Genomic DNA, 27490 nt, shown 5'->3' with positions numbered 1-27490 from the left:
TATGATTTAATTAATTGATTAAAGAGTTTAATTGATTAATTAAATAGGTTTGGTTTACAATTAGATTGCAAAGTCCCTAGCATAACTTGAAACCAAATCTAGGTTATTGGATGTATAGTATAAGTTAAATTTATATTTAAAGTGTTTAAATATGAATTTAATTAATGAGAAATTAATTAATAAAGATTAATTAATTAATTTATATTTGATATAAATTGATTAGAAGAACAGAAATAATTATTTTGGGTTGAGAACTCAAAATTAAGACATACGGGCATTTTGGTCATTTCACAGGGTGACATGTGGCACAATGAGATGGTGACACATGGCATTATACATAAACTTGCCAAATGTTTTTAATCATGTAAGATGATTAAAATTAAGATTAAATATAGGCTTGACACTTGGCACAATGTGATTGGGTCAATTAAACCTAGAACTAATCAGAGGGTGACATGTGGCAAAAGTTTAATGTGTTGACCTAGCTATATAAGTGTTGTTATGAAAAGAAAATAACACAAACAGCAGCCTCTTTCTTTAGTGCCGCCACCCAAGAAGGTTTCTCTCTTTTTCATCTTCTTCTCTCATCTTTCTAAGAGATTAACAAACAATCTCTTGAATTAAAAATACTAGAAATTGTTTCTAGTGTTTTGTTTACATCTTTAATCTCTTAAAAGACAGAACTTGATTTTCTAATTCATAGAAAAAGCTTTAGAAGTTGTTCAAGGGCTGCCATAGGTGTTCATGGTGGGGACAAGCTAGAGGGACAACATCTGGCATCCTGAAGATGCAACTCAAAGGCGCAAATACATTGCAGTGCATCAAGAGGTTAGTGTATTTATTCTTGATTTAATCTAGGGTTCTAAAATTAATCTGATTAATTTTAAAATCTTAAATGGCAAATACAGATCCAAAAACATATTAAAAGTATTTTAATATGTTGTTTAGCATTGAAATCAAATAGATAAAAATAAATCTTGCATGATGCATGCGACCCTAGGTGAAAATTTTTGAATTCAATGGTATAAACTTGTATTTTTCATGCTTTCGCTCCTTCATCTCCATGGATATGCAAATGGTTTTATCTATTATTGATGTTTCGCTAACAGAGCACAGCCTGTGATGTCCTGGAACAAATCCAAAATGGAGGGCGATGGTTGTGATAAGGCCTCCAAGCACGATGTGCCTCGTAGACTGATGACAGAGGCAGCGGAGGTGGTTGCACAGAAAGAAGTAGGTGTTGCAGCACTGCCCGGTGACCATACCCCACAAGAAGAATAGCTCACTGGCATTTACCATGCCAAGGTTGTCACCACATCCCATGATGGTGTGGGCGACTAACCGATGCATGTAGCGCAGGGCTGGACTTGTGATACCTATGGATTTGGACTTGCTAGAGTTATACGGCTCTGTGTTTGGGGTAATAGAACTCCAGAAGTTGATGCTGTTGTGGAGCATGCGATTCCTAGGGATCTCTTGGTGGCCAGCACTGTCAAAGCCGAAGATGGCATTGAACTCATCTATGTTCATCAACCGGTCGACACCAAGGAGGTGAAATTCAATTCTACCCCTATCTTCCCTATCGGTAGGCCATAAGGTGGCCTTGAAACTGCCCAAAAACTCTAGAGTGGTGTCCCGGTATGCAAGGAATTGGAGTTCAGCGAACTTTATCCACCCGATGCTATCGAGTTGTCCATCGATCTCATCCTACAGCTCGATTTGCTCTAGCAACATAAAATCTATATATTTTATGGAGCTTATTTTTCGAATGTGAAGCCGGGTGCACATTGCCTTATGGGCAACATCACAAAATCCCCAAGGAATGAAGATTTCGGGTTGTGGAGCGGCTTATGATTGGGTTTACGATGGAGGATGGGCTGGTTGAGAGGTTTGAGGGGAGGCTACCCTTGTTCTTAGGCATTAGGGTATCGGCTGAGGGGGAGAATGTGAGGAGTCTCCTCTTTGCCTCAAGGAAGAGCCCATTCTTCCCGTAGATCTCTTTGTAGGAGCCATTGATGAGTTTTTGGGATGGAGAAAAGTAGGGTTTGGTGAAGGGAGAAGAGATTTGAGGGGTTTTTATAGACTAGGAGGGGTGGAGATGAAGGGTTTTGCCTTTATGAATGGGTTTAATATGAGGGGTGCATTTAAAAAGTCGTTAGAACTCTCCATTTCGAGCATTTCGCACCCCAGGAGTCGTGTCTGCGACATGATACACAGGTCGTGTATCACTACACGGGTCCTAACATGTAAGGTCGTGTAAATTTCTGTCTGAAAATTTCAAATTCTATAGTAGTACACGGCCCGTGTAAATGAGCTCTAGGACCCGTGTAACTTTTTATCTCTCAAGTTACTTTACTGGACATGTTACACAGCCCATGTCAAGTAGAAAGAGGACCTGTGTAACTTTCTGTCCTTAAGTTATTCTGTTGGCAACATTACACGATCCGTGTACATTGGGCTATGGACCCGTGTAACTTTCTGTCTCCCTCAGAGTTAAAATTGCAAGAAATTTATGGACTTTTAGAAAGTTACATGAGGCGTGTGAAACTAGTACTTGACCTGTGTACTTTTCTGATTTTCCAAATTTTTCCCAAATGAAAATTTTTATTATCACAAAATATGAAATGGATGCAAAGTTTAGCAATAGAGCTACTTCCCCGGTTTTGTTTGGTCTTCTCTTTTGTGGTTCTAACTTGGTGATTCCTCTCCTCTCTTGTTGTCTATTGCCTCTTGCTTTTTCGAAAGGTCCTACAAAATGAAATACTAATGAGTTTGAAACAAAAATCAATATGAAGAAGGAAAAGAAGAACAATTCAAAAAAAATTTAGGTTGCCTCCCAAAAAGCGCTTGTTTATAGTCATTGGCTCGGCTTTGCTTTCATCTTTCACGGCCTGTCAGTAGGATAGTCGAGGGTGCAATTGACTCCCTTCTCTATGGGTTCTCCTTGAAAGTAAGACTTCAGCCTCTACCCACTGACCTTAAATGCTTCTGAGGTTTCACTCCATACTTCTACTATTCCATGTGGGAAGACTTGGGTGAACTTAAAAGGTCTAGACCATCTTGATTTCAGCTTCCCTGGAAAGAGTTTCAATCTAGAGTTGAATAATAGGACAATGTCTCTTTTTTTTTATTTCCTTCCTTGCTATGCACTTGTCATGCCATCTTTTGGTTTTATCCTTGAAGATTTTGGCACTTTCATATGCATCCTGTTGGATTTCTTCCAACTCATTCAATTGTAGGAGCCTTTTTTCACCAGCAGCTTTGAGGTCAAAGTTTAGGATCTGAATTGCCCAGTAAGCTTTATGTTCAAGTTCAATAGGGAGATGGCATGATTTTCCATAAACCAGTCAGAATGGTGTTCTGCCAATTGAGGTTTTATATGCAGTGTGGTATGCCCACAGTTCATCATCTAACTTCATACAGTAGTCTTTCCTGGATCTGTTTACAGTTTTCTCTAGAATCCGCTTCAGTTCCCTGTTCGAGATTTCTACTTGGTCGCTGGTTTGAGGATGATAAGGTGTGGCCACCTTGTGAGTCACTCCATACTTCTTTAGTAGTGTTTTGAATTGTTGGTTGTAGAAGTGACTTTCTCTATCGCTGATTATTGCTTTTGGTGTGCCAAACCTTATGAAGATATTCTTCTTAAGGAACCTTGTGACCACTTTAGCATTGTTGGTTGGTGCGGCTATTGCTTCTACCCATTTTGACACATAATCAACACCAACCAAAATACACTTGTTTCTATGGGAAGAGGGGAATGGGCCCATGAAATATATTCCCCATACATCAAACAATTCTACCTCAAGTATACCATGCAGTGACATTTCATTCCTTCTTGAAGTGTTACCTATTCTTTGGCATTGCTTACAAGCTAGCACAAAGGATCTCACATCTTTAAACAAATGTGGCCAGTAAAACCCTGCTTGTAAAATCTTGGCTACTTTTTTGAGGTGCCAAAGTGTCCTCCATATAGTGATGAGTGGTAATGCTGGAGGATGCTTTCCATAGCTTCCTCTGGAATGCATCTTCCTATTAGCCCATCATTACATCTCTTGTACAGTAGAGGTTCCTCCCATGTGTAGTATCTCACGTCATGTAGGAATTTCTTCCTTTATTGATAAGTCATGTTGGGAGGCAATACCCTACATACAAGAAAATTAACAAAGTTAGTATATCATGGAGCCTTGGAGAATGCAAGTAATTGCTCATCAGGAAATGAGTCATCAATTGGCAAATCCTCGAAGTCCCCTATGCACTCCAATTTTAGCCTAGAAAAATGGTCAGCTACTACATTTTTAGATCCCTTTTTATCCTTGATTTCAAGATCAAATTCTTGCAGGAGTAGAATCCATCGAATTAGCCTTGGTTTTGCTTCCTTCTTGTTTAAAAGGTATCAGATTGCAGCATGATCTGTGAATACAATGACTTTTGAACCAATTAGGTAAGATCTGAATTTGTCCATTGTAAACACCATTGCTAGGAATTCCTTCTCTATGGTAGCATAATTGATTTGCGCATCATCGAGTGTCTTGCTAGCATAATAAATGGCATGGAGCTTTTTATCTTTTCTTTGCCCGAGCACCGCTCCAACTGTAAAGTCACTCGCATCGCACATCACCTCGAATTGTAGCTCCCAATTTGGTGACTGCATTATTGGTGCTAATATCAGGGCTTCTTTGATCCTGTTAAAGGAGACAAGGCAATTTTCATCAAAATTAAAGGGAACATCTTGACTTAACAGGTTGGTAAGTGGCTTAGCTTGTCACACCCTACCCCTCTGTAAGGCATAACATGATCCCGTAGTATACCTAATGAATTACCAACTCCGTCTACTGATAACCCATTAAATACACTACAAGGGATTTTAAAAACTTTTCTTACTTCTTTTACAGTGGTGAACACTATTTACAGGTGTTAAAAAAAAAACCTTTTTGAACTGAAGTGATAGAACTAACACATTTGAATTATTTGGAATTTCTGTAAAAATTTTGGCAGAGTGCCATTTGTATTTTGGATAAAACAGTTCTTCAAAAACCTATAAAAAGCACTTCAATATTTTTCTCAATCTCAAACTCCAACATAATTCAACAAAATATGTTTTTCAACTCAAATCCACAATAATTTTTCAAAGACTGAGATAAAAGAAATACAGTACAAATTTTTCAAGCCAAAATACTCATAATTTACTTTACAACTTCAATGTACAATTTTAATTTACAACTGCTTAAAACCAAGAACAATATAGTGAACATACATTACAGTACAAAGTACAAAATGTGGTATACTCAATATACCCGATGATCTCTCAATGTAGTACTAGCAGCCTAGTCTGCTGCCCTGTCAGTCTGTCTACCTGCGACAACAATGAAAAGTTATCGCTGAGTAAAATTTACTCAGTGGTGCACAATAACAATTTGAATTGCGATACATAAATCTTTTATTAACAAATCACAAATCAAATAGTTCACAATTCCATTCACAATTTACAAAGTTCATATAACATAAATTTGATCAAATAACTGAATAATACAGTTTGCCAATTAATAATACCATTTGATCAAATAACTGAATAATACAGTTTTGCCAATCAATAACACCATTTGATCAAATAACTGAAGAATACAGTGTTGCCGATCAATATTACAATTTAAGCCATGACATAATTTTTCCACACATGCCGTGTTGTACACCACGACAAGACATACTCACCCCAATAATCGAAATCAATGAGGGAGGAAGCTAGCTGAATAATGAGTACTCATCCACACTCACCTCAGACTGACAAGTCAAAGAGGGAGGAACATAATCACACTCACCCTGCATCGATAAGCCAAAGAGGGAGGAATATATCACACTCACCCCATAAATGGAGGAGGAACATAGTAACAGTGTCATGCCAAGTGTGAATCAAAACAATTTCAAATCACAATATTTCATACAAACCATAAATCACATTTTATCTCAAAATTTCCATTTGCAAAGTTGGCAACACAATAATTTCCAAATAATATTCCCAAAACCAAAGCAATCAAAAATTATTCATAACTCATTTCTCCAAATAAATTTGCTAGTAAAAGCAGTGAATATAAAAGTATTGTGCATGGACATAATTTAAAATAATAACATATAAATAACCGTAATTTATTTCAATTGAAAAATTCAAAAGAAATACTTATTGTGCACAAACACAATTTGAAACAATACAAATAATCATAATTTATTCCAATTGAAAAATTCAAAAGAATTAATTATTGTGCACAAACCTCTGATATATGCCTCTCGGCTCTGACTCAGTGTTTCCTTCCCTTTCCCTGAGTCGTTGCTAACTGAAAACACAATTTGAAGTGTTTCAGTACTCATTTAAACTGTCTCTAACGATAATGCTTGATAATTAATTCACTGAATTCATTTATTCGCTTAGTCAACCTACTATGTTGACCCTTGGTACATTCTAGGTAATTTAGGTTTTAATATCATTAATATGTCACATTCGATAGTCTTTAAGGGTTGGTACATGTTACCAAATTCATTTCCGTGTATACTGCATTTTCTTGCAATTTGCTGGATTCCGGGATACTAGTTTGACCTAGCCGGACGACCTAGTTCTCTCGGTTTTCGGGTTTCGGTCAAAACTACAAACTTGTAGATCTATGTCTTATTGCACGCGGGGCAAAATTTCAGGTCATTTTGAGTTATGTAGACCAAGTTATGGTCATTTTACTATTGCTGGTCAAATTGCATCAAAATTGGTCACTTTAGGTCACTTTAGGTCATTTTAGGTTCCACCAGTTTTTGGACCCGAACTTGTGCAAGCTGTTTGACTTACTTATGGTCATTTCTGGGCTTTGGTGTCTTCATAAGACTTGTAGATATAGGTCTTAACTATTCATGGTTAAAATGTCAGGTCAATTGGACCTGTTTTGAGTGAGTTATGGCCTAAACACTAACTGCTGCCCAAATGGTCAATTTTCAGGCCTCAATTGCACTTAATCCGGATTTGGTCATTTTTCAAGCTACCTTGTAAGCAGAATTTTGGCAAGCTACCTTCATGAAAGTTGGCACATTTTGTGCCTAGTTTCACCTCCAATTGGTCTCATACCAATTGGAGCCACACAATTAAAGTTCTAGGCCTAAAACTCAAACTGCCTTATTGCATTTCTTACATACACATCAAGCATCACTTTTAACACTCACCAAACTTAACATTCAAACCAATTCTGGTTGTACCACAACCTAAAAATAATTCACAACACATTATAGGTCATTTTGGCAGCTTACAATTACATTCAACATACACCAACAAGTGCAGAATTTTTCAATCCAATTTACAACAATTTAATCACCTTTTTATGCTCATTTACATGTCCCACTTCACACCACCTTACACACACTCAAACTACCATAACAACCAACACATTTTAACATCATTATTCCATAAACCAAGCATGAATTCCAGCATTCCTCAAGGGTTAGCAAACTGCCACAATGGTACACTTATATTCCATTACTTTCCAAGCTTTAAACTTCATTTTACATTTACATATACGAAGTATACATTACCCAAATAATTTCCTACACAATATACATTTAATCAATCAATTAATTCACCATTTACAAGCACAACTAAACTGCCTTCAAGGTGCTTCCATGGCTGCCAAAAGTGCACATTCCCATTCAACATCAAAACTCAAAAATTTCTCCATAAATCAAACACCCATAATATCCTTACACACTTTAACAAAGCAATAATAAAAAACTCAAACTTACCTATTGTTGGGACTTGCTAAACCTTGAAATTTCTTCTTTTTCTTGCTGCCCAAAGTTTTCCCATGGTGTGGAGACAAAGTTTGATGAAGGGAACCTTGAGTTTTAAGTTGAAAATGGGGGAGGATTGAAGCTTGCATGATGAGTTCTCATGGAGGAAAATGGAGATCATATTCGGCCATGGAAGTGGAATTGAAGAAAATGAATGGTTTTCCTCATAAAATCTGTCCACTTAGTGCCTTTACACGTCCATAATGCTCCACTAATTAAGATTTATGAATATAATATATGCCACTCACTTTAGGTTAATATTAGTATAATTAAACTTTTAATTATTCCCATATTTTTCCACTTAGTTTCTCTTAATTATTCTACACATGGAATTTCATTTTTCATGGCATTTTCAAAATTTAATACCACTTATTTTTAATGGACATTGAGGTCAAAAGTCAACTCGGGGTGTCAAATGACCACAGTGCCCCTGTTCGGGTTGCATTCTCGATTTTTCGGTAACACCGGGTTTTGTCCATTTTTCGATTTCCCACTTTTCTTTGTACTAATTATTTAATTTTTATTTAATATTTTTAATGATATTTATACTTCAATAGGGGTCTATTTACGTCATAAAAATATTTTCCAGGGTTCCCCGCGGTCCAGGGCTAGTCAACGGTCCACGCCGTGACTTCCCGGTGCGGTCACCCATCACTAAGGTTCTCGGCTCGCTTAACTTAGTTGCATTTCTTTACTATTATTTTTCCTTTGTTTTTCTTGTATTTTCTTTTCTTGTATTTCATTATTTAATGTCTCCTCACTCATATCGAAGTGTAGTTCTAGGCATTCTAGCTATCCGGACAACACTGGTCACCGGAACAGTAGAACGCACTACCGAACTTAGGGGTGTTACATAGCTATTTTGGAAAAGTCTTTAATGAATCTTTTGTAGAACCCTACATGTCCCAAAAAGCTTCGCATTCCCTTGACTGATGTTGGTGGTGGCATGTATTCAATGATCTCAATTTTTGCCTTATCAACTTCAATTCTTCTTTTTGATATCAAATGTCCCAGAACTATACCTTCCCTTACCATGAAGTGGCATTTTTCTCAATTTAGGACCAGGTTTGATTCTTCACATCTTTGTAACACCTTAGATAAATTAGCTGGGCAATCATCAAAAGTAGTTCTATAAACAGAAAAATCATCCATAAAAACTTCCATGATATTTTCAATATAATCAGAAAAAATAGCCATCATGCATCTTTGAAAGATAGCAGGGGCATTACAAAGACCAAAAGGCATTCTCCTATATGCAAATGTTCCATAAAGACAAGTGAATGTTGTCTTTTCTTGATCTTCTGGATGAATAGGAATTTGAAAAAATCCCGAATACCCATCTAGATAACAGAATGCTTTGCTAACCTTTCTAACATTTAGTCGATGAAAGAGAGAGGAAAATGGTCTTTCCTGGTAGCACTGTTCAATTTCCTACAATCTATGCACATTTGCCAACCAGTGACTACCCTAGTAGGAATTAGTTCATTGTTTGCATTTTGGATAACAGTTGTCCCACCCTTCTTAGGAACTATATGTACTGGACTAACCCATTTACTATCAGAAATTGGGTATATGATACCTGCATCTAATAGTTTTAAAATTTCTTTCTTGACTACTTCTTTCATGTTTGGGTTAAGTCATCTTTGGCGCTCGATAGTGGGTTTACTATTTTCTTCCATAGGTATCCTATGCATGCAAATTGGGGTGTTGATCCCTTTCAGGTCTACTATTTTATACCCTATGGCCTTGTTATGGATCCTAAGTTCTCTTAACAATTTTTCCTATTCTAACTTAGACAGGCTAGCATTGATTATAACAGGATATTTAGAGTTTGAGTCCAGAAATGCGTACCTTAGCGAGGAGGGGAGAAGTTTAAGCTCTACTTATTTGGTGTTTTCCTGGAGCTTATCCTTGGGTTGTTCCTCCTTTAACTCCTCCATCTCGGAGGCTTTAGCTAAGGGTAGGGGTGGATGAGCTGCTAACTGTTGTACACAGGCTGCTATTTCTGTATTTTCATCATTCGCTGTGTGGTTGTGCATAATACATGCTTCAAGAGGATCTTTAGGATGTGTCTTATGAAATTCCTCTTCAACTTGTTTGTCAATTATGTCAACCTTAAAGCATTCATTAGGTTCAAATTTGTGCTTCATTGTGTCGAACAAATTGAATTCCACTTTTTCTTCTCCTACCTTGAGGGTTAGTCGCCCATTTTTGATGTCTATGATGGCTCCGGTGGTTGCCAAGAATGGTCTTCCCAAGAAGATAGGGATTTGAACATCTTCTTCCATCTCAAGGACAACAAAGTCTACCGGAATGAAGAATTTGCCCACTTTGATAGGAATGTTCTCAAGTATGCCTACTGGATATTTAACAGATCGATCAGCCAACTGCAATGAGATTGTTGTGGGCCTCAGCTCTCCGATCTCCAGTTTTTTGCATATTGATAGAGGCATTAAACTCACGCTTGCCCCAAGATCGCAGAGGGCCTTGTTTATTTTCTTGTTGCCAATGAGGCAGGGTATGGAGAAGCTTCTTGGATCTTTCAACTTTGGAGGCAGTTTGTTTTGCAGTATGGCATTACATTCCTCTGTTAGAGCTACTTACCCATAGTCTTCTAGTTTTCTCTTTTTTGATAGAATTTCTTTAAGAAACTTGGCATACTATGGCATTTGAGAGAGTGCTTTAGGGAAGGGGATGTTGATATAAAGTTTTTGTAGAACTTTTAAAAACTTCCCAAATTGCTTATCCAATTTGGCCTTTTGAAATCTCTAAGGAAAAGGTAGGGGGGGGGGGGGTTGGTATGGCTCTGGTAACTTCTTTTTCTTCCCTGCTTCCTCTTCCTGATCTTTCTTGGCTTCTTCCTCCTTTTTCTCTGCTTGGCTTTCAGATTTTTCTATGGTTTCCTCTATCGGTTCTTCCTCTAGTTGTACTAGAGTTCTCCCACTCCTCAATGTAACTGCCTTACAATACTCCCTTGGGTTCATCTCTAGTTAACTAGGCAGTTTACTAGTAGCCTTACTTGAAAAACTTGCTTGCTGAGCAATTTGATTTTCCAACATCTTGTTATGGGTAGCAAGTTGGTCAATTCTAGAAGTTAGCTATTTAATCAATTCATTCTGTTGTTGTTGAGCTTCTACGAATCTTTCCATCATGGATTCCATGGTTATCTTCAGTTCAGGTTGCTGAGGTTAAGGAGGCTGTGGTGGCTATGCAAAGTTTTGGCCTCTGTTCTAAAATCCAGGGGCTACTGGTGGTTTATACTGCTGTTGCTTGTTTATTGGCTAATTCTGTTGATTGGACCATGAGAAATTTAAGGGAACGGAAGCGTGACAAACACAAGTTTATACCATTGAATTCAAAAATTTTCACCTAAGGTCACATGCATCATGCAAGATTTATTTTTATCTATTTGATTTCAATGATAAACAACATATTAAAACTCTTTTAATATGTTTTTGGATATGTATTTGCCATTTAAGATTTTAAAATTAATCAGATTAATTTTAGAACCCTAGATTAAATAAAAAACAAACACACTAACCTTTTGATGCACTGCAGTGTATTTGCGCCTTTGAGATTCGTCTTCAGGACACCAAATGTTGTCCCTCTAGCTTGTCCACACTAAGAACACCTATGGCAGCCCTTGAACAGCTTTTAAAGCTTTTTCTATTAATTAAAAAATCAAGTTCTGCCTTTTAAAAGATTAGAGATGTAAACAGGACACTAGAAACAATTTCTGATGTTCTTAATTCAAGAGATTGTTTTTCTAATCTCTTGGATTGATGAGAGAAGAAGAGAAGAGAAAAGAATTGCAGACCAAGGTGGTGGCACAAAGGAGTGGCTGCTGCCTGTGTTTTATTTTTTCTCATAACAACACTTATATAGCTAGGTTAACACATTAAACCCTTGCCACATGTCACCCTTTGATTAGCTCTAGGTTTAAGTGACCCAATCAAGCTGGAGTCATGGTTTATGTTAAACTCCATTTGCTACGAATATTATGTTCTCTTTTAATTCTAGTTCTTGATTAAAAAGATTTTTTTCATCAGAAACTCTTTTCTGATTAAATCTGTCTGTCCTGGCTAGGAACTTTTAACTTCAAGAACAATTAAATGAACATAGGATTTTATCTCTATTTACTAAAAGGAACAGATTCCATCTTGATCAACACCTACCTCCATATATAACTAGTAGGAGCAAACACATGCCCATATACCCATACACAGTACAAGTATGAAAGCAGTATCAAACTCAAACTACCTATATATAAGATAACTGTGCTATCTCATGTCTAAAGATTATATGCACTGATATGATTTATGACAAAACATTGACAAGAGTGAACTGCATGTGCTTGTTATAAGTGTCACTGGTTCGGCCTACTTATCATGTATAAGTGCCTATCATGTTTGTCATATGGCATGAGACTCACCATTCCATCTTATTTATATCTCATATAAATAACTTGGGAACAAACATGAATACAATCTTTCTGGATAAGTCATGTCCTTATTATGAAGTATCCTCGATTGTGAACCTATTTATTATACTTTGTACTAGAAATACTGTCACTCATATTCTTAACAACTTAAGAATAGAATTTCTAACAAAATATCAATGGACCTTTTCTATTACACATAAATATCTTATGTAAATGGAAAAGTGGAAATGCCTTTTATTAATAAAAACATGTACAAGATACATACTAAATGATATGCTCTAAGGCATATTACTAACAAGATTTCAGTGGTTCCTCCATCTAGGGTTGTAAGTGTTTGAATATGGATTGTTAGGCTACTTCTAGTTAAAGTTTCCTCCATTATTCACATAGTTCATCTGTTTTGTGAGAGGTTCATTGAAACTATTCTATTCTGAACTCATGTATCCTCCTCCATAGTTGTCCTCATGTTGATTGTTTGCACCAACTACGTTGGCTTGCATTCTGTCGAGTCTCTTTGTGAGCTGATCAAATTGAGCATTTATCATGCTTGGGGCATCCACTTCCAGGACCCCTACTGTTCTCCTTGCATTTTCTTTTCCATTTGACCAATCATAATTAGGGTATGCAACCCTCTCTAGAAGTTCAAGTGCTTGTGTCACTGTTTTCTCCATTAAGTCACCTTCTACAACTGAATCAACTGTGCTCCTTGAAGAGGGTAGTAACCCATTATAAAAATTTTGCACTAGTAACCAATTCTATATGCCATGGTGTGGACATTCCCTCTGTAGGTCTTTATATTTTTCCCATGCGTCATAGAGTGATTCACCTTCCTTTTGTCTGAAAGTGTTGAGCTCAAGCCTCAGTCTTACAGTTTTTGCAGGTGGAAAATACCTTGCTAGAAAAGCTTGTGAGAGGTTTTCCCAAGTGGTGAATGTTCCAGTTGGTTGGGTGTCACACCCTACCCCTCTGTAAGGCATAACATGATCCCGTAGTATACCTAATGAATTACCAACTCCGTCTACTGATAACCCATTAAATACACTACAAGGGATTTTCAAAACTTTTCTTACTTCTTTTACAGTGGTGAGCACTATTTACAGGTGTTAAAAAACCTTTTTGAACTGAAGTGATAAAACTGACACATTTGACTTAATTGGAGTTTCTGTAAAAATTTTGGCAGAGTGCCATCTGTATTTTGGATAAAACAGTTCTTCAGAAAACCTGTAAAAAGCACTTCAATATATATTTGCAAATCTCAACTCCAATATATTTCTCAACACAACATATTTCTCAATTCAAATCCATAGTGATTTTTCAAAGACTGAGATACAAGAAATATAATACAAAACTATTTAAGTAAATGAAATCTCAGATTTACATTCACGATAATTTACATTTAATTACATACCAAAATATTTTACAAGAGTTTCTATACAACTGCTCAAATAATTTACATACATATTATTACATGCTTACATCAAAACCTATGTACATGGGTATATCTATGATATACCTGGAGCTGATCTGAATGTATCCTCAAAGCAACTTAATCACTGCTCTATGCTCTTCTTACCTGCGACAGCATGCAAAGCTATCGCTGAGTGGTGAACTCAATGGTGCACAACTATAATTTAAAACATAGTACAATATACATTGACAAATTTTACAGTAAATAATTTGAGAATCTGAATACTGATCAAATTCCAAAACTCAAAATATTCATTGCCAATAATGTAAATCATTTGTATAAATGACTTGGATCACAAAATTCAATTTATCAAATCTTGACTATCCATTTAAGTAATTCCAACAAAATCAATTATACATAAACCATAATTGAAATCACCATTTCTTACCATTCAAAAGCCATTCTGTATCTCAAAAATCAAGCTGTATCTCAAAAATCATGTTGTATCTCAAAAATCATACTGTATTTCAAAAATCATACTGTATCTCAAAACTCATTCTTTATCTCAAAAATCAATCTTTATCTCACTAACTATGCAAGACTAATCCGAAAGGGCCATATTCGATGTGATTCTAACTCCCTATGGTCGGGGAGGTCGAATCAGATTCTAACTCCCTATGGTCGGGGAGGTCGAATCATCGTGCACAGTACCATCACAATAATGAATCTTCCGTAAGGGCCATAACGATAAAATAAACTTAGATCTAACCTCAAATCAGAGGAGAATCTAAGCCTGTGCACATACCATGGTAATCAAAACACAACTCACTCCATTGTCTTCTCAACAAATGAGAGAGACGGGTAATAACCTAGTCAAGCATCTATAGTGAGATATAAAACAATATCACAATCCTTTTAGCGAGCATAAATCACAATATAATTCGATTCAAAGTCAATTCCAATATCCAATAATTTTTATGCTCATCACAATTCAAATAATAAAGTTTTCATTTTTTTTCATGAATATTACCATCACAATTCAAAACATATTCTATCACAATTTTCCAAAACATAATTTACTTAATCCATAACAATGCTTAATACTTATGGAAATACCATTTCACAAAGCCAAATTCATACATACAATAACAATTTTCAATAATCATGGAATTAAATCCAATGCTTGTTAAACATAATTCATAAGAAAAATATATCATTTAATCATATAAAATATTCAAAACAAAATCAGTTAAAAACTAGTTGTGCACGAACCTCGATGACTTGTCTCTCGATCCGACTCAGTGTTTCCTTCCTTTTCCCGAGTCTTTGGTAAATCGAGAAACACAATTTGAAGTGTTTCAAGACTAATTTAAATCGTCTCTATCGATGGTGTTTGGTAAATAATGCAATGAACTCAATTATTCACTTAATCACCTAATATACCGACCTCGCTATGCTTTTAGGTAAATTAGGTTTTAGTGTCGTTAATATGTCACATTTGATAGGGTTTTAGGTTTGGTATGTTTTACCAAAGTCATTTCCTTGCTTAGTGCATTTTAATGCAAATTGCTGGATTCCGGGACACTGGTTTGACCTAACCGGACGATCTAGTTCCCTCGGTTTTCGGGTCTCGGTCGAAACTACAAACTTGTAGATCTAGGTCTTATTGCACGCGGTGCAAAATTTCAGGTCAATCCGAGTTAAGTAGACCAAGTTATGGTCATTACACTATTGCTGGTCAAGTGGTACCATTTTAGGTCAATTTTAGGTCAAATTGGTCAATTCTGGTTCGGCCAGTTTTTGGACCCGAACTTGTGCAAGTTGTTTGACTTGCTTATGGTCATTTCTGGGCTTTGGTGTCTTCATAAGACTTGTAGGTATGGGTCTTATCTATTTTTGGTCAAAATTTCAGGTCAATTGGACCTGGTTTGAGTGAGTTATGGCCTAAACACTCACTGCTGCCCAATTGGTCATTTTTCAGGTCCTAATTGCACCTAATCCGAATTGGTCTTTTTTTTAGGTCACCTTGCAAGCAGAATTTTGGCATGGTTTCTCAATGAAAGTTGGCACATTTTGTGCCTAGTTTCACCTCAAATTGGTCTCATACCAATTGAGGTTACACATTCAAGGTTATAGGCTAAAATATACACTGCCCTCAATATGCATTTCACACCCCAACTTCAAACACACACTTACCTTTGCCATTTGGTTCACTTCCCTACCAATCTGTTTTGGTACATTACCAAAAGCATTTTCTACTTTACATTAACATTACTTTGGGCAGATTACAATTACCCTCAACACACCAAATATAATTCACATTTACAAGTTCTAAATACCATTACATACACACCTAACCATTACAAATCTTACATACACTTTACAATATCAATCCACATACATATCCATCAATCCTTCTAGGTCAATATTCTGCCTATACTTCCATCAATACATACAATTATCCAAGGGTTCCCAAGCTGCGAAAATTGTCCTTCAACACCACATTGCCCTACAATTCATCCATACTCATCCAAGTGCCAAAATCACCATATATATGTGAAACAATTCATTAGGATATTAATTTACCATGATCAACATTATTTCTCATCAATTATATGCATAATAAATCATAAAAAACGTGACTCCATGGCTGTCCAAAATGGCTATCTCAATAACTATTTAAACTTCAAAATTTCCTTCACAAAACTAACACCCATAACATAAACATAAAGTTTAACAAAGGAATTCTCAAAAGTGTAAACTTACCTTTGATTGTAACTTGCTAAACCTTCACCAAACTTCTCAAATTTGGTATCAATCTCTTCCTTGTGATGAGTAGACAAAGTTTCATGAAGGAAGGTGTGGGAAAAGGAGGCTTGATCATGGGGTTGTGAAGGGTTGAAGGTGGGCGGCCATGGGAGATTTCTCTCACCTTCACTTCGGCATGTTTGAATGCTTTGGAGAAAATGAATATTTCTGCTGGTTTAGTGGAGTTACAGCTGCCCTATTATGTGTTTATTTTATGCATTAGTGGTCCACTCATAAATTTAATCATATTATAAACTTAACTCCCACTTATTCCACATTTAACCCATGATTTTAGCTATTTTCTTTAGGTACCACCAAATTAATTTTTCATTTTATTTTCTAAGTGTAATACTATTTATTTTTAATGGACATTTAGGTCAAAAGATACTTCGGGATGTCAAATGACCATAATGCCCCTGTTCGGGTGGCATTCCCGATTTTTCGGTATTATCGGGTTTTGTCTGTTTTTCGATTTCTCACTTTTCTTTGTACTAATTATTTAATTTTTCTTTGATCTTTCTAATGATATTTATACTTCAATAAATATTTATTGGAGTCCTAAAAATATTTTTTCGTGGTTCCATGATCAGTAGGCTAGTCAACGGTCCACGCCGTGACTTTCCTGCAAGGCCACCCATCGCTAGGGGTCTCGGCTCGCTTAACTTGGTTACATTTCTTTGCTATTATTTTTCCTTTGTTTTTATTGTATTTTCTTTTCTTGTATTTCATTATTTTATGTCTCCTCACTCACATTGAAGTGTGGTTCTAGGCATCCTAGCTGTCCGGACAAAGATCGGTCACCGAATGAGTAACGCACTACCGAACTTTGGGGTGTTACAATTCTCCCCCCCTTAAATAAATTTCGTCTCGAAATTTTACCTGGCATTAGTCTCTGAACAGCTGTGGGTGCTGTCTCCTCATATCCTCTTCACGTTCCCAAGTAGCTTCTGGCTCGAATGATGGTTCCACAAAGACTTTAACTGTGTGTATCTGTTGTTCCTCAAATTGCTTTCACCTCATAAGCCATAATTTTTATGGGTTCTTCCTCCTTTGATAGGTATGGATTTACTTCAATCTCTTCTACTGACAATACTTGAGATGTGTCTGATATGTACCTCCTTAACATGGACACATAGAAGACACTGTGTATCCTTACTAATTCTAGAGGTAATGCGAACCGATATGCCAGAGGACCCACTCTTTCCAGAACTTCATATGGTCCGATGAAACGAGGACTCAGTTTCCCCTTTCTGCCAAATCACATAATCCTCTTCCAAGGAGAAACTTTGAGGACTACCTTATCACCCATTGCATACTCAATATCTCTTCTCTCAGATCAACATAGGACTTCGACGGTCCGACGCAGCCTTGAGTCTATCTCTCGATCAATTTGATCTTTTCCTATGTCTCACGAACAATTTCTCGCCCAATCATCTTTCTTTCACCAATTTCATCCCAACATAGGGGAGTTCGCACTTTCTCGCCATACAAAGCTTCATATGGAGGCATCCCAATGCTTGATTGGTAGTCGTTGTTATAAGCAAACTCAATCAAAGGCAAGTGTGTATCCCAACTACCTTCAAATTCAATCACACAAGCCCGTAGCATATCCTCCAATATCTGAATAACTCTTTCAGTTGGCCATCCGTCTGTGAGTGGAATGTTTGTCTTTGAAGTTCAATCTAGTTCCTAGGGCTCTCTGAAGACTACCCTAATCTAGAAGTGAACAAAGGATCTCTATAAGATATAATCGACATCTGGCACTCCATGCAATTTTACAATTTCATATATGTAAAAATCTGGCCAATCTCTCCAACTATAGTCCATTTAGAATGGCAAAAGTGAGTAGACTTGGTTAGTCTATCAATTATAACCCATCTTGCATCATGACTATTCCGTGTCCTCTAAGTCTCATCACAAAATCCATAGTTATCTATTCCCTTATAATGTTTTCATAGGGTGCCACTTGTATGCTAGCTTGACACTTATTAATGTATACAAATTCTATTAGTGGGATTTATCTGTCCCATCTCCCCTGATTCAACGACACAAGTTCTCAGATATTCTCGAGGGCTTATCACGACATAAAAGTTATTATTATCATTTCATTTCATTATTTATAGAAACTCAATGAGTTTTAAAATTTACTGAATCACTTGTTTCAATTGTCCATCCGTTCGAGGATGATACGTTGTAATCGATATCTCTAAGCTTATAGCAATTACTGGGGTACAGGTAATTCACATTAATGTAACTGAGTCACTGACTCTAGCTACCTTACAAGTGTAGTCTTTTGATAGACTAGTTCTGAAGTCTTAAATTTCTGACTAAAATTTTCATATTTATTTCCAGTACTAGTACTCTATTCGGGTGCAACTGTATCAATTTATAGATTACATAAAAATATTCTTAATTAACAGTATCACGAGGAAGTACGTAGCTCTACACAATAATCTCAGATTTGCATCAGAATCTGTAGCTTACAATACAAACATTGAGAACATTATATAGTCACTATGTTATAACCTCATGGACTAGGTTTTCTAACATCTTATCTTACTCGAATCCACAAATATCCTAAACTGATTCTAATTACAATATCCATTAATAATTACTAACAGTAATATCTTTGCCCTCATCTAGAGCGATTCTATTCTTGTAACTTACTTTTAGGTCCTCTTGCCTTACATTAAGTAGGCTTGCCAATTAGCTTTATAGTTTATGGTATGTTAGAAAATACTTTTAGCTAGCAATTCTTCCAAGATTAATGTCAATCATACTTGTTATTGTAGTTTTGATTCTAAAAGACTAGTCACTAACGCATCAAATTTATTCTCCTGTAAGGGAATAGCAACATAACATATAGTTCTGACACTAACACATAATTAAGTAGTGCTGGGATCAAATAATAACTAATTGTTTCTTTCAAAAATTAAGAACTTAGCAGTAGCTACATCTGAAGTTTCTGCTCTTTCTCCTTGGCGCATAGTGACGCCCGATCGTGTGCTACCATATTCGGGTTGATTCACTGTGTTATAGTGGTGAGGAGTACCAACTCTATTTCTATCTTGACTCTGACTGACGGTCTGTGAAATCCAGAGAGCAGATCGAGGTGGTTTAGTACAATCTTTAGCAAAGTGTCCAAGTTTTCCACAATTGTAGCAGGCTCCAGATGCCTTATAGCATATCCCACCATGATATCTTCTACAAGTTTCACATTGGCGGGAAGGGTAGGAACTTCTAGTTGTTCGACGACTGGACCTTGATGGTCTCTGTCTTACTGATCCACCTCTATCAAATCCCTAAGCTCGGGGTTCCTCAAATTCTTTTCTCTTTCTCAAATTACTGTTCGAGCTCTGACCCATAGGTTTCTCCCTCTTTTCCATTTCACACTGCCCTTGTGGGGGTTGGGTCTGTACTTGGGCTTGGGCTGACAGATTATCAGCCATTTGTTGGAAGAAAGTGGCCATTTGCTGGGCCATTTGTGCTTTGTACCGGTAAAACTGGTACAGTCAGGCCTTCGACATTTTGTGGAGCTGGGGCCTCAACTTGTTCTCCTGCCATCACGCATCGTTTCTATTGTCTCATTCTTCTCTTCCATATCTTTTCTCACAGAATTTTCTATCCTGTACAACCAACACAAGGAGATTCCTCTCCATTAGTTCACATTTATGATGTAAATGTACTATATGTATCAAACATTTGAGCAGTTGTAGTTACCGACAAAAAGATTTCAAATTCACAGTTCGAAATTCACTTTAAAACCATTGCTCTGATACCACTAAAACATGTCACACCCTACCCTCCAGAAGGCATAACATGATCCCGTAGTATACCTAATGAATTACCAACTCGCTTCATCGATAACCCATTAAATACACTACAAGGGATTTTCAAAACTTTTCTTACTTCTTTTACAGTGGTGAGCACTATTTACAGGTGTTAAAAACCTTTTTGAACTGAAGTGATAAAACTGACACATTTGACTTAATTGGAGTTTCTGTAAAAATTTTGGCAGAGTGCCATCTGTATTTTGGATAAAACAGTTCTTCAGAAAACCTGTAAAAAGCACTTCAATATATATTTGCAAATCTCAACTCCAATATATTTCTCAACACAACATATTTCTCAATTCAAATCCATAGTGATTTTTCAAAGACTGAGATACAAGAAATATAATACAAAACTATTTAAGTAAATGAAATCTCAGATTTACATTCACGATAATTTACATTTAATTACATACCAAAATATTTTACAAGAGTTTCTATACAACTGCTCAAATAATTTACATACATATTATTACATGCTTACATCAAAACCTATGTACATGGGTATATCTATGATATACCCGAGTCGATCTGAATGTATCCTCAAAGCAACTTAATCACTGCTCTATGCTCTTCTTACCTGCGACAGCATGCAAAGCTATCGCTGAGTGGTGAACTCAGTGGTGCACAACTATAATTTAAAACATAGTACAATATACATTGACAAATTTTACAGTAAATAATTTGAGAATCTGAATACTGATCAAATTCCAAAACTCAAAATATTCATTGCCAATAATGTAAATCATTTGTATAAATGACTTGGATCACAAAATTCAATTTATCAAATCTTGACTATCCATTTAAGTAATTCCAACAAAATCAATTATACATAAACCATAATTGAAATCACCATTTCTTACCATTCAAAAGCCATTCTGTATCTCAAAAATCAAGCTGTATCTCAAAAATCATGTTGTATCTCAAAAATCATCTCAGATTTCAAAATCATCTCAGTATCTCAAAACTCATTCTTTATCTCAAAATCAATCTTTATCTCACTAACTATGCAAGACTAATCCGAAGGGCCATATTCGATGTGATTCTAACTCCCTATGGTCGGGGAGGTCGAATCTGATTCTAACTCCCTATGGTCGGGGAGGTCGAATCATCGTGCACAGTACCATCACAATAATGAATCTTCCGTAAGGGCCATAACAATAAAATAAACTTAGATCTAACCTCAAATCAGAGGAGAATCTAAGCCTGTGCACGTACCATGGTAATCAAAACACAACTCACTCCATTGTCTTCTCAACAAATGAGAGAGACGGGTAATAACCTAGTCAAGCATCTATAGTGAGATATAAAACAATATCACAATCCTTTTAGCGAGCATAAATCACAATATAATTCGATTCAAAGTCAATTCCAATATCCAATAATTTTTATGCTCATCACAATTCAAATAATAAAGTTTTCATTTTTTCATGAATATTACCATCACAATTCAAAACATATTCTATCACAATTTTCCAAAACATAATTTACTTAATCCATAACAATGCTTAATACTTATGGAAATACCATTTCACAAAGCCAAATTCATACATACAATAACAATTTTCAATAATCATGGAATTAAATCCAATGCTTGTTAAACATAATTCATAAGAAAAATATATCATTTAATCATATGAAATATTCAAAACAAAATCAGTTAAAAACTAGTTGTGCACAAACCTCTGATGACTGTCTCCCTGATCTGGACTCAGTGTTTCCTTCCCTTTTCCTGAGTCTTTGGTAGCGAAACACAATTTGAAGTGTTTGATACTAATTTAAACCGTCTCTATCGATGGTGTTTGGTAAATAATGCATCGAACTCAATTATTCACTTAATCACCTAATATACCGACCCTCGTTGCGTTTTAGGTAAATTAAGTTTTAGTGTCGTTAATATGTCACATTTGATAGGGTTTTAGGTTTGGTATGTTTTACCAAAGTCATTTCCTTGCTTAGTGCATTTTAATGCAAATTCTTTGGATTAGGGACACTGGTTTGACCTAACGGACGATCTAGGTTCCTCGGTTTTTGGGTCTCGGTCGAAACTACAAACTTGTAGATCTAGGTCTTATTGCACGCGGTGCAAAATTTCAGGTCAATCCGAGTTAAGTAGACCAAGTTATGGTCATTACACTATTGCTGGTCAAGTGGTACCATTTTAGGTCAATTTTAGGTCAAATTGGTCAATTCTGGTTCGGCCAGTTTTTGGACCCGAACTTGTGCAAGTTGTTTGACTTGCTTATGGTCATTTCTGGGCTTTGGTGTCTTCATAAGACTTGTAGGTATGGGTCTTAACTATTTTTGGTCAAAATTTCAGGTCAATTGGACCTGGTTTGAGTGAGTTATGGCCTAAACACTCACTGCTGCCCAATTGGTCATTTTTCAGGTCCTAATTGCACCTAATCCGAATTGGTCTTTTTTTTAGGTCACCTTGCAAGCAGAATTTTGGCATGGTTTCTCAATGAAAGTTGGCACATTTTGTGCCTAGTTTCACCTCAAATTGGTCTCATACCAATTGAGGTTACACATTCAAGGTTATAGGCTAAAATATACACTGCCCTCAATATGCATTTCACACCCCAACTTCAAACACACACTTACCTTTGCCATTTGGTTCACTTCCCTACCAATCTGTTTTGGTACATTACCAAAAGCATTTTCTACTTTACATTAACATTACTTTGGGCAGATTACAATTACCCTCAACACACCAAATATAATTCACATTTACAAGTTCTAAATACCATTACATACACACCTAACCATTACAAATCTTACATACACTTTACAATATCAATCCACATACATATCCATCAATCCTTCTAGGTCAATATTCTGCCTATACTTCCATCAATACATACAATTATCCAAGGGTTCCCAAGCTGCCGAAAATTGTCCTTCAACACCACATTGCCCTACAATTCATCCATACTCATCCAAGTGCCAAAATCACCATATATATGTGAAACAATTCATTAGGATATTAATTTACCATGATCAACATTATTTCTCATCAATTATATGCATAATAAATCATCAAAAACGTGACTCCATGGCTGTCCAAAATGGCTATCTCAATAACTATTTAAACTTCAAAATTTCCTTCACAAAACTAACACCCATAACATAAACATAAAGTTTAACAAAGGAATTCTCAAAAGTGTAAACTTACCTTTGATTGTAACTTGCTAAACCTTCACCAAACTTCTTAAATTTGGTATCAATCTCTTCCTTGTGATGAGTAGACAAAGTTTCATGAAGGAAGGTGTGGGAAAAGGAGGCTTGATCATGGGGTTGTGAAGGGTTGAAGGTGGGCGGCCATGGGAGATTTCTCTCACCTTCACTTCGGCATGTTTGAATGCTTTGGAGAAAATGAATATTTCTGCTGGTTTAGTGGAGTTACAGCTGCCCTATTATGTGTTTATTTTATGCATTAGTGGTCCACTCATAAATTTAATCATATTATAAACTTAACTCCCACTTATTCCACATTTAACCCATGATTTTAGCTATTTTCTTTAGGTACCACCAAATTAATTTTTCATTTTATTTTCTAAGCGTAATACTATTTATTTTTAATGGACATTTAGGTCAAAAGATACTTCGGGATGTCAAATGACCATAATGCCCCTGTTCGTGGCATTCCGATTTTTCGGTATTATCGGGTTTTGTCTGTTTTTCGATTTCTCACTTTTCTTTGTACTAATTATTTAATTTTTCTTTGATCTTTCTAATGATATTTATACTTCAATAAATATTTATTGGAGTCCTAAAAATATTTTTTCGTGGTTCCATGATCCGAGGCTAGTCAACGGTCCACGCCGTGACTTCCAGTCATGATCACCCATCGCTAGGGTTCTCGGCTCGCTTAACTTGGTTACATTTCTTTGCTATTATTTTTCCTTTGTTTTTATTGTATTTTCTTTTCTTGTATTTCATTATTTTATGTCTCCTCACTCACATTGAAGTGTGGTTCTAGGCATCCTAGGTCCAGGACAAAGACTGGTCACCGAATGCAATGAGCGCTCACCGAACTTTGGGGTGTTACATTGGGAAAGTAACCACTTCCTTGCCCTGTGTCGAAGGGAGAATGGGAATGCTCTGAGTCTTATGGCTTGATCAGAAACTCCGTTCATCCTGAATGTATCACATAGGGCAAAAAAACACTGGAGGTGATAGTGTGGATCTTCTGTTGGTGAACCTCTGAACTGGGTTTGCTGAATCATTTGAAGCCATGCTAGTTTTAATTCAAAGTTATTGGCTTCCACTGTGGGTCTAGTGACACTGGGTTGAAATCTTTGGACAGATGGAGCTCCATAGTCTCTCAAGAGTCTTGGTCTATCATTATTATCAACCATGGTTGGAATTTCAGGATCTTCTTGAATGTGCCCTTGATGTTTCCTTTCCCTCCTGATGGCTCTCAGAGTTCTGTCTATCTTCAGATCACAATCCAAAATTTCTTCTTCTGGCCTTGTTCTAGTCATATACCAGGTTGGGCACCTGAGAGAAAAGAAGAGAGATAAAACTAGTAAAATAAAATTAGATAATAAAAATAATTGCCTAAATCAGCTAAATTGCCTATCGCTCATAATTACTAAAGCAAAAAATTCCCCGGCAACGGTGCCAAAAACTTGTTTCACTAGTTTTACAACCCCGCAAGTGCACGGATCACTAACAAGTAATAAAATGATGAGTAAAGTATCATTTCCACGAGGAATTTGTTTAGTAAGTGCCAATCTACACAATAATTTTGACTGTCTAGGCTATCGAATACTTAGGGAATGAAGTTTGTTAACCTTAAACACTAGAATGATAAACGTAAAACAAAATAATTTATTTAAAACAATTCTGGAATTAAGATTTCACACTTGAATCTTACCAGAGATGTTACCTCGTTTATTTATGGGATTGAGGATCATTTTCCTTGATGAAAATCTGTCCTAAGTTATCCTAATTCCTCTCTCAAGGCACCTAGGGTGCATTCTAATTAACTTAAACTCGAATTTCGTGGTGATCAAATTAATTAAAATCCTTTAAGGTCTTTGACCAATTTTGAAATTCCACAAAGGTGTCAGCCTATGTCTAGGTCATAATTTCTAGGTTCAAGATCTTGATTTTCTAATATTAATTGCCACCTTTTAGTCCTTCAATTAATAACTACAATCAATACTAAGTGGGTACCAGCACTTAGCATGCATTAAGATCACAAGAATTAAATCAAGGACAAATCTCAAATCCAATAAATAAAACTTAGTGTTCATCCATAATAATGATTACAAGCATTACTCTCCCAATTCTAGAATAAGAAATCTACTCACTCATGGTGAGTTCAGCAAACATCATGATAAAATGGTAAAGACAATAAAAAGAAAATCATATGGAAGAAATAAAACAATAAAAATCCATTTAAGAAGATGGAATGAAGGAATCGAAGAGAGTTTACAGCTTTGATCTTGTGGAGCTTCAGCTGGAAAACTCCTTTTGATACTGATATTCCTCTACTAAAGATGGCTGGAGAGAGTGCACAATGTGAGTTTCTCTAAAACTCCTCAAAAGTGCTGTCAAAGGATCCTCCCTCCTTTGGACGTTTTCTCTTTCTATTTATAATAGCACGTTTAGGGTTAAGTCATTTTGAGTTCCAAAAGCCTTAGGAGTCTGATTTGAATGTGTAAACAAGAGCGGGAATTCGGGTTACCGCATGGTACATGGCCCGTGTGTCACTATACGGGTCCCAACATGTAGGGCTGTGTAACTTACTGGAGTGGAATTGTGAAGTCTTGCATTGGCACAGAGACTTACACGGGTCTGCGCTAGCTACACGGGCCTAGTTACACAGGCTGTGTTCTTTTATTCTCAGAAAGTTCTTCAAGCTTGTGCTCGGCAGAGACTTACACGGGTCCCTGCAGATTACACGGGTCTAATTACACCACCTGTGTACTTTTGTTTCTCCATTGCCTCTCTGGCTTTCTTCTGGCAGAAGGTTACACGGGTATGGGGCTTGGCTTATACGACCCGTGTACTTTGTATTAGCAGCAATTCTCAGTCTCTTGACCTCTCTATGCTTACCTTTTGCACTCCTATACTCTAGGGCTTCAACCAAACACCTGAAATGATGCAGAAAATGTGAAATTAAGGGCTTGGCAATAAAAATAACAAAAACTAATGAAATGAACTACTATGCATGAGATTACTTACCTAAATGCTATGAGGTAGTATACAAATGTGCTTAAAAACATCTATACAATTCAAGTGTATCAAGCAGCATTAGTAACAGTAGTGTTAGATAGGATTCTGATCAGATCTGCTACAGAGTGGTTGTCACCTCAGACTGTTATTTTGGTAGGGCTCATGTATAGTTAAATTTTGCATTTTGGTTATTGTATGTAAGTAAATAGTGTAAGTCATTTTGTGATTGTAAATAAAATTATAAATATTGTACTTGAGTTTATATGAATGAAATAAAGTATTTTATTTACTTTAAATGATTATGAGTATTATGATGACATGACATGGTTTATGAAAACTATGAAATAAATATGGACTATTTAATAGGTAATTAAGGAAACCCGCCATGCACTAATAAAATAGAGGAGACTCTATCTGGGTCTCCATAAAAAAAAATTCTACATGTAAGATAATGAAATTAAATAGACATTAAATTAATATTGTACACGATAAGACAGGATAGAGTGCTCCGGCACCAAATGTAGTACACCTTGCTCAACTACACTATAGACAAGTGAGAGGTGTTACATTTATTAGTATTAGAGCAAAGGTTTAGGCAGTCTTAGACCTTGATAGGTAGAAAGATATAGTGTGTATAACATGCATGAACTCGTATTTAGGAGTCAAGGTGACACTAATGCAGATCTGTTCTTTATTGTTTTGTAGGATTGATGGAGTCTAATCCTTCAGAAGAAGGGTCCTACAGACTTGAGGAGGAGGAGGAGCTTGGTGCCCATGCACCTGTCCGTAGTCAGGGGCAAGACAGGAGAGAAGAGTCATCACATGTTGCTATGAGTAGAGCGCAATAGGCATTTTTAGAGCAGATGACTCAGATGCTCTGCTAGTCTACTGGAGCTACCACATAGCCACAGCCTATACAGCGGTCCCCACTAGAGAAGTTGAGAAGATATGGAGCCATCGATTTAATGGGTAAGAAGGAAGATGACCCAGCCACTACTG

The 27490-nt window shown here is 36.4% G+C and overlaps 1 non-coding gene across 1 annotated transcript; it reads left to right on the top strand.

The window, feature by feature from the left end:
* Window positions 1-13015: 13015 nt before the first annotated feature.
* LOC131173576 (small nucleolar RNA R71) lies at window positions 13016-13122 on the top strand. The gene has a single exon (XR_009143892.1). It is a non-coding gene; the product is annotated as a small nucleolar RNA R71 (small nucleolar RNA).
* Window positions 13123-27490: the final 14368 nt, after the last annotated feature.

The sequence above is a fragment of the Hevea brasiliensis genome, chromosome 14 (assembly GCF_030052815.1).
Source record: "Hevea brasiliensis isolate MT/VB/25A 57/8 chromosome 14, ASM3005281v1, whole genome shotgun sequence".
NCBI lineage: Eukaryota > Viridiplantae > Streptophyta > Magnoliopsida > Malpighiales > Euphorbiaceae > Hevea > Hevea brasiliensis.
This window is presented reverse-complemented; position numbering and strand designations above follow the sequence as displayed.